The sequence below is a fragment of the Eumetopias jubatus genome, unplaced genomic scaffold, assembly GCF_037043125.1.
Source record: "Eumetopias jubatus isolate StellerSeaLion01/CBP00866 unplaced genomic scaffold, mEumJub1_p1.0 scaffold_8, whole genome shotgun sequence".
NCBI classification, from domain to species: domain Eukaryota; kingdom Metazoa; phylum Chordata; class Mammalia; order Carnivora; family Otariidae; genus Eumetopias; species Eumetopias jubatus.
In genome coordinates this window covers 2,176,187-2,184,117 of record NW_028274814.1, presented here as the reverse complement: position 1 = coordinate 2,184,117, position 7,931 = coordinate 2,176,187, and positions in this window count along the sequence as shown.

Below are 7,931 nucleotides of genomic sequence, written 5' to 3'. Positions count from 1 at the left end.
CTGACTGGAGATCTCTGAGCAAAGGCTTAGAGCCAAGACCTTCTCTCCTGGGTGTTTCTGAGACGTCTTGGAGGGCCCCCACTGGGCCCTTCAGACCTGGGTGATGCTTCTTCAACTGGCTGGAGCCCGCTTCACCCATCAGGTCTCTGAAGATCTACTCCTCACTCAGACTCTCACTGATGGAGGCCCGCGCCCTCCCCAGCATTCCTTCTGGACTCAAAATGACTTACGTGGTTGCAGGCTGGCTCTCTCCCCCTCTTGGCCCAAGGTCTGTGAGAAACAGCCTTGCATTCCCTGTCCATGGACCTGGATCAAGGGAGCACAGTTGCTGCTCAGACGCAGCCTCCATTCTCCCTGCCATAAGCCTTGTGAGCTTTCTCGGGTAGGAATCAGGCACCAACACATAGGGCCCTCCAACTCAGGGAATACACACCGAGGTCTATTAGTGTCTTTAGAAGCCCATCTTCTTGCAGCCCCAGATGAAGGAACTAGCACTTCCCCACTCCTGGCACTCAGCACCAGAACTCTTCGAGCACATTTCCTCACAAAGCCCTCTATCTCCACTTTCTCATAGTCTCAAAATGAGAAAGAGGATCCCAGTACCTGTTTTCAGCATTGACTTTGAGAATTCGTTCAGGGCAGCCCGGGACACCTTCCTTACGGTATGTGACATCGACCATACCTCGATGATTCGGTTGAGACTTCAATGGTAATGCCCGGTTCCCCGTATTAATATATATGTAAATGTAATTTTTTACAAAATGTTATCATACAATGGACATGGTTTTGCAGTTTTTTTCATGTCAGTACCAGTAGGTGTAATCTATATAGCATATAGCCTCTAGATGTCAATCAATTCCATTGTGGTTTTAGGACAATGCTTCTGGTACAGAATGGTCATCTAAGCCAGGGTTAGACTTTGGCGGGGCAAGGGGGTGGTGGCCAGGGGCCTGGGCTGGGCGGGGCTGCAGTGAGTCGGTGGGTGAGGAGCGGTGGGTGGTAGGTGGCCAGAAGGAGGGTGGAAGTAGCCGGACAGCATTCCCCGAAGGGGCTGTAATTAGAGGAGCAGCTCCACAGAGCTACACCCAGTCCCTGGAGTGCACTGAAAATGTAAACGATGAGATGGGACTAAAGGTGCCGTCCTCCTACATTTTCCCACGTCCTAGATCAATCTTATCATTGTTTAATGGTCCAAATACATGTTGGAAAAACACTTTTAGCCTCCAGGCCCTGCTGGTCTCCCTTTCTTTCCCCCTCAATGCTTGGGTTGGGGAAAAGAGGAGGTTGGCAGGGAATGTTAGTAATTGGGGTTAATGCTGAAGCAGGAGGGAGGATGTTACTCAGGGGAAATAGGGACCATCAGGAAACCTGAGTGGGGGAGCGCTTGGGTGGTTCGGCTGGTTAAGCGTCTGACTCTTGATCTCAGCTCAGGTCTTGATCTCAGGTCCTTAAAAAAAAACAAAAACAAAAACAAAAACAAAACCCAAATGCGGGGAAGTGGGAAAGAAAACAAGGGCAAATATTTTAAATCATTCTAGTTTTTTCCTCTCTTTCCTTTTCTGCCTCTGCCCCACTACTTCAGATAGGGATAGGTGAAAGGTTTTATCTTAGCTCCAAAATTACACAGCTTAGAGAAACAGGCAAACAAAAAATAAACCACTAATGAAGCCTCACACATGACCATTATCACATCTCCTTTGTATGTTCATGCCTCTTTCGCCATGCAGTTCATCAAGGGCATAAGTCATTAACTATCTGATTGTCAGGGGTTGCAAACATCCAACGCAGATGTGCCGAGTGGAGATGCAATCTCATGAAATGGGTGGTTTTCATGGAAACGATGTTGGAGAACGGCTTCCATCTCAGGCAGAGCTATTCACCAGGGAGGATCAGCCAGTGTTAGATTTTTAAAACTGAAGACGGAATCTGCAAGGTGATGCAAGACAGGTGCTTCAAAAAAGAAAGATTTGAAAGTCAAAGGATTGAGAAAGGCAATTGGGAAAACTGGTAACCCTAGGGGATATTTTTGTAAAAAGGGTCTTTGTCTGACCAGACTGTAAAATCAGCCATGAAGTTTGCTGTATTATACAAAAGTTCACCCCCTCCCCAAGTAAATAATTCACACATTCTTGGCTTATTCTGACACTTGGCCCATCTTATCATATAATATAACCTGAACTTTCTTAATATAAATTAAAGATTTGGGGGAGTTTTTCACATTATCTAGTTTCATTTTTCCATATAGATCCCAAACATTTAAAAAATTTAATTAATATGAAATTTTGTTCCCCATTGGAAGTGGATTCCATTTAAGTAGCTCTTTATGCTCAGAGAATGAGGGCCTCTTAAATGGCATACATGCACAAAGAACAGCATATTTTCAACCTTTAGGAACTGATCATTCCCCAGGTTGTTAAAAATGGGAGGAGGGCTTTTTCAATCAAGGGTCCAATCTAATAAAATTCTCATTCCCCGGAGTTTTCATGACCTAGATAGGAGGGAGCTCAGTAAAAGTCTTAGCCTTCCACAGACACTTTCCTTCAACCCAGCAGCGTTCCACTACCGAACATCTTTTCTGCATACCAAGCTCTAAGAGAAGCATAAACGAAATGTAGAGTAGTAAAAACAAACAAACACACAAACACATAATTCTTGTTCTCAAGCAGATTGGGCTACAAACATACACATTTATTTATAAACTCCAAATAAAGAGGCTTTAGAAAATATAAACAACCTTAAACACAGCTTGTTAGAACTTGTCCAGAACCAAAATTTATTCCTACAGGACGTTTTGTTTTCAGGCAACGGCTGGTATGTGAAAACAGCTCTTGCATTAGCAGTGGTAACCATTTTAGTCATGGGAGACAGAATGTAATAATTTCAAAAGGAGAAAAATGAAGTTGCTTCTAAACAGAACTCTGTAACAGGTTCCCAGTACCTTGGCAACCGTCATACGTAGCTAAGCTGGGGTGCGCTATGGTAGGAGCTCAGGGCCCGTGGGGTTTTGGGAAACACAGCGAGGAGGGGCTTTGAGAGGAGGGACTTGCCAAACCTGCTGTCTGAGCATCTTTGGGCAATTGAAATACTTTGGTGCCAGTTGGGCTAGACTTGGATCCTAGATCTGTCACCTATGCATCATGAGCACATTAAACTCTTTGAGCCTCAACTTCCCCATTTTTCATCCCGGCATTGTCTGAGTGATAAACTAAATAAAGCAGCTGAGTACTTGATTTATAGAAAGTGCTCTAAAAATAGTTCTCTTACCACCATCATCATCACTATTAGTAGTATTTATTTTATAGCCCAGAGTTATGGAATAACTGATATTTTTTCAAAGTGAACTTTAGTAAATTGAAGTTACTAAATTGAATTTTAGTATTGTTTTGTTGATAACAACCCAAATTCTATGTTTCTTACCTCCTCTTGTCTCAAGAATTGTGATGCCCAAATTGTTCATCATAGGTATTTCCCTTTCTATTGAATCTTTCCCATTAGCATACAAACAAGTTTCAGAATCTCAACACTTTTCTCTTGTGCCCAGAGAAAGTGCTCCCATTTCTCTGCTGCTCCTTAGAGCATGACTTTGCAAAGGCCTGGTTTGGTCTTTCCATCTTTACTCTCACTTCTCATTTTCTCATAAACCTTCTCAAATCACATTCCTGTCTCCACAATCCCAATTCCTCTTGTCAAGGTACATGTAATTTCCTTGTTTCCAAATCCAATGGCCCCTTTTCACTTGACCCTTCAAGCTATTTCTTCCTCTTGAAGCATTTATCTTAGCTTCCATCCTTCACACAGAAACCAAATGATCTTTTTACAAATGTGAGTCACATTGTGCCATTCCTTTTTAAACCCTTAAATGACTTTCTACCACGCTTAGAATGAAAGTCTTATTTGATCCTATGAGACCATTTATGATCTGGACCCTGCCTACCACCTCCCCACATTTATTCCCTACCACCCACTACACCCAGCAGAGCTGGCCTCCCTTCTGTTCCTCTCTTCTGACCTGGACCTCTGCTTTTCTATTCTCTCCATCCGGAATCTTGATCTTTCTCAAACGCTAGCTCCTCCGACAGGGTTTCCCTGACCACCCAATCAAAAGGAACCCCATTACTCTCTATCCCATAACCTATAGCAATGTATTTGCATCACATGAATGTATGACTACCTGGTATTTTCCTGTTCATTACCCTCCTCTCACCAGAATGGGGGCCTCACAGGGAACATCCTGTTCACCATCCACAGTGGCCAGCACAGGTAAGGCATCTGGTAAGTTCTGTGGGATGAAAGTGTCATCTACCAGTCAGTTGTCAGTCAGCCGGGTGCAGATACGGTCATTAGCAGTATCAGCTTAGGGTTTTAATCCTGTACCTTGAAATAGGTATATTGGTGGTGACATGTGCTTTTCATTTTAAGGGAAAACCCACACCAAAAAAATGCCAAGTAATTTTAGTATTAGATGTCCCTCTCCCTCCCCTCCTCAGAATTTATATACTATTTCAACGCAAAATGAAATTAAACACAGATAAAATGAATAACACAGGAGTTCATTGTTTTAGATGATCCTTGTTAGTGTTTCCCCAAACCACCTTCCCTGGGTATGGTCTGTACTCTTCTAGTACATGCGACCCACAAGCACCACTGAGCACCTCCTCTGTGCCAGACGCCGACCTATGGAGGGGGCACAGATGAATGGTACTCTGCCTGCCTTCAAAGAGCTCCCTAGGGGACAGAGAGACATAGAAACACAGGGTTCCAATCTAAAGTACTCCTCATCACCCTAGAAACAGGCAGAGGATAAGTTGGAAGTCCCAGGCAGGGATACCTCGCTAGAGATCTGAGATCAAGGTGTGGGCAGAGTTGGGTTTTCCTGAGACCCTTCTCCTTGACTTGTAGATGGCCATCTTCTCCCCAAGTCTTCACATGGTCTTTGCTCTGTACTTATGTTTGTACAAGTCTCCTCTTCTTTTAGGACACCAGTCATCCTAAACTAGGGTCTGCCCTAATTACCTCATTTTAACTCAATTGCCTCTTTAAAGACCCTGTCTCCAAATACAGTCACAATTGGAGATACTGGGGCTTAGAACTTCAATATATGAATTTGTGGGGAGGGGGAGACAAAATTTAGCCCATAACACTAGAAAAAAAAGAAGGAAATGTTCTTATAGAGGTACCAGGATGTCACACAGAATGCAGCTGAGCATGTCAAAAGTGTCTCTCTCCCTCCCCTCTCTCATTCTCCCATCTCCGCTCCTCTCTTCTTCATGTCATTGTATATATAGAGCTTAAAGAAGAAGAAGAACCGTCTATGTACCTTCTCCCTAAGAAATGGATCCTTCTTAGGAATGCTCTGTTTTAAGCAAACCACCTCTCAATGGCATCCACTCCTTCTCTTGCTTAGATTTCCTGTCAACTACAATTTTCCCTTTTTTTCTTTGTTTTATTCAATAAGGACATATCCCTACCCAAAGCAATATATTTAGTTTTGTCTATTTTATACTTTGTTGAAACGAAATTGTATAGCATATAGTATATGACATGTTTTCTTCTTTGAATACTGTATTATTAAGATCCAAGCATGTTTCTGTATGTTACTATAGTTTATTTTCACGCTGTGTAATATGTATGACCATCTATCCATTCTATTTGTTGTAGCCATTTGGGTTGTTTCCAGTATTATGCTGTCATGAACAAGACCACTATAGATTTCTTGTATAAGTCTCCTGGTGCACATGTGCTAGAAATACTCTGAGATATATTGATTAGGAGTAGAATTTCTTGTCATAGCTTCTGCACATGTCGACCTCACTAGTCACTGCCAATTATTTTCCAAAGTGGAAATTCTGTTTTTCTACATTCTCTCTGAGACTTAGTATTGTGAGATTTTGTAATAGTTTGGTGAGTGTGAAATAGTATCTCACTGGTGATTTTTATTTTCCTTGCCTTGATTGCTAAATGAGATTGTGCACCTTTTCATCTATTTATGGGCCACTTGTGTTTCTGTTTCTGTGTAGTACTTTTTCATGCCTTTGCCCACTTTCTATTTTCTATTGGGTTATTTGCCTTTTTCCTATTGGTTCGTTTAATTAATTTATATAGTATTTTGTCAATGATATGTTTTGCAAATGTCTTCTTCCAGTTTGTTGCTTGTTTTCTTTTTTACTCTCCTGAGTCATCTTTCAATGAGCAAAGATTTTTATTTTTAAGATATTTGAATTTATCATAATTTTCCTTTATAGTTTGTGCTTTTGAGGCTTCTTTTAAAAGTCTATACATAGCTTAAGTTCCTAAATATATTCTCCTATTTGTCTTGTAAATATTTTCAGTTTTGCCTTTCAATTTGAAGTCTTTAATTCATTTAGAATAGGTTTTTAATGTATGAGGGACCAATCCAGCTTGATTTTTTTCTATATGGAAAGTCTTCATATAGAAGCGGGACTCGATTCCGGGACTCCAAAGGTGGTTCAATAGCACTATTGAATTGTCCATCCTTTTTTCACTGATCTGCAATGCTCAGTCATTAATAGAATTTCCATATTTGCATTAGTCTCTTCCTGGGTTTTCTATTCTCTTCCACTGGTCTGTTTAACCTTGTGTCAATACTGATGGTCTTTATTACCTTGCCTTTATAATATGTCTTGATATAATAAACCAAGACACTTTTTCAGGAGTCTCTTGACCATTCTTTGCCCTTTGTGCTTCTTCATACATTTTAGGATCAGTTCCTCAATTTCTAGACAGGGAGGGATGGGGAGACCCTTGGGGACCTGGATTTAAAATGAACTGTCTGAAGCCCAGGATGTATATTGTCAATTAACCTTCAACAAAGGAGGAAAGAATATCCAATAGGAAAAAGACAGCCTCTTCAACAAACAGTGTTGGGAAACTGGACAGCTACATGTAAAAGAATGAAACCCAACCACTTTCTTCCATCATATACACACACAAAAAACTTCAGATGGATTAAGAACTTAATGTGAGACCTAAAACCATAAAAATCCTAGAAGAGAACACAGGCAGTAATTTCTCTGACATTGGCCATAGCAGCATTTTTCTAGATTGGTATCCCGAGGCAAGGGAAACAGAAGCAAAAATAAACTATTGGGACTACATCAAAATAGAAAGCTTCTGCACTGCAAAGGAAATAATCAGCAACACCAAAAGACAACCTACAGAATGGGAGAAGATATTTATAAATGACTAACTCAATAAAGGGCCAGTATCCAGAATATATAAAGAACTTGTACAACTCAACACCAATTGTATTATACAATTAAAAATGTACGTGAACAGACATTTCTCCAAAGAAGATGTACAATGGCCAACAGACACATGAAAAGATAGTCAACATCATTCATCATCAGGGAAATGCAAATCAAAACTATAATGAGATATCACCTCACACTTGTTGGAACAGCTAACATCAACAACAAAAGAAACAAGTGTAAGTGAGGCTGTGGAGAAAAAGGAACCTTTTTGCACTGTTGATGGGAATGCAAACTGGTGCAGCCACTATGGAAAACAGTATGGAGGTTTCGCAAAAAATTAAAAATAGAACTACCCTCCAATCCAGTAATCGCACTCCTGAGTATTTACCCAAAGAATACAAAAACAATAATTCAAAAAAAAATATGCACCCCTATGTTTATAGCAGCATAATTTACAATAGCCAAATTATAGAAGCAGCCCAAGTGTCCATCGATAGATGAATGGATAAAGAAGAAGTGGTATATATACACAATGGAATATTAGCCATAAATAAGAATGAAATCTTGACATTTGCTACAGCATGGGTGGATTTAGACAGTATAATACTAAGTGAAATTAGTCAGAGAAAGACAAATACCATATGATTTCACTCATACGTGGAATTTAAGAAACAAAACAAACAAACAAGGATATAAAGAGGCAAACCAAAAAACAGACCC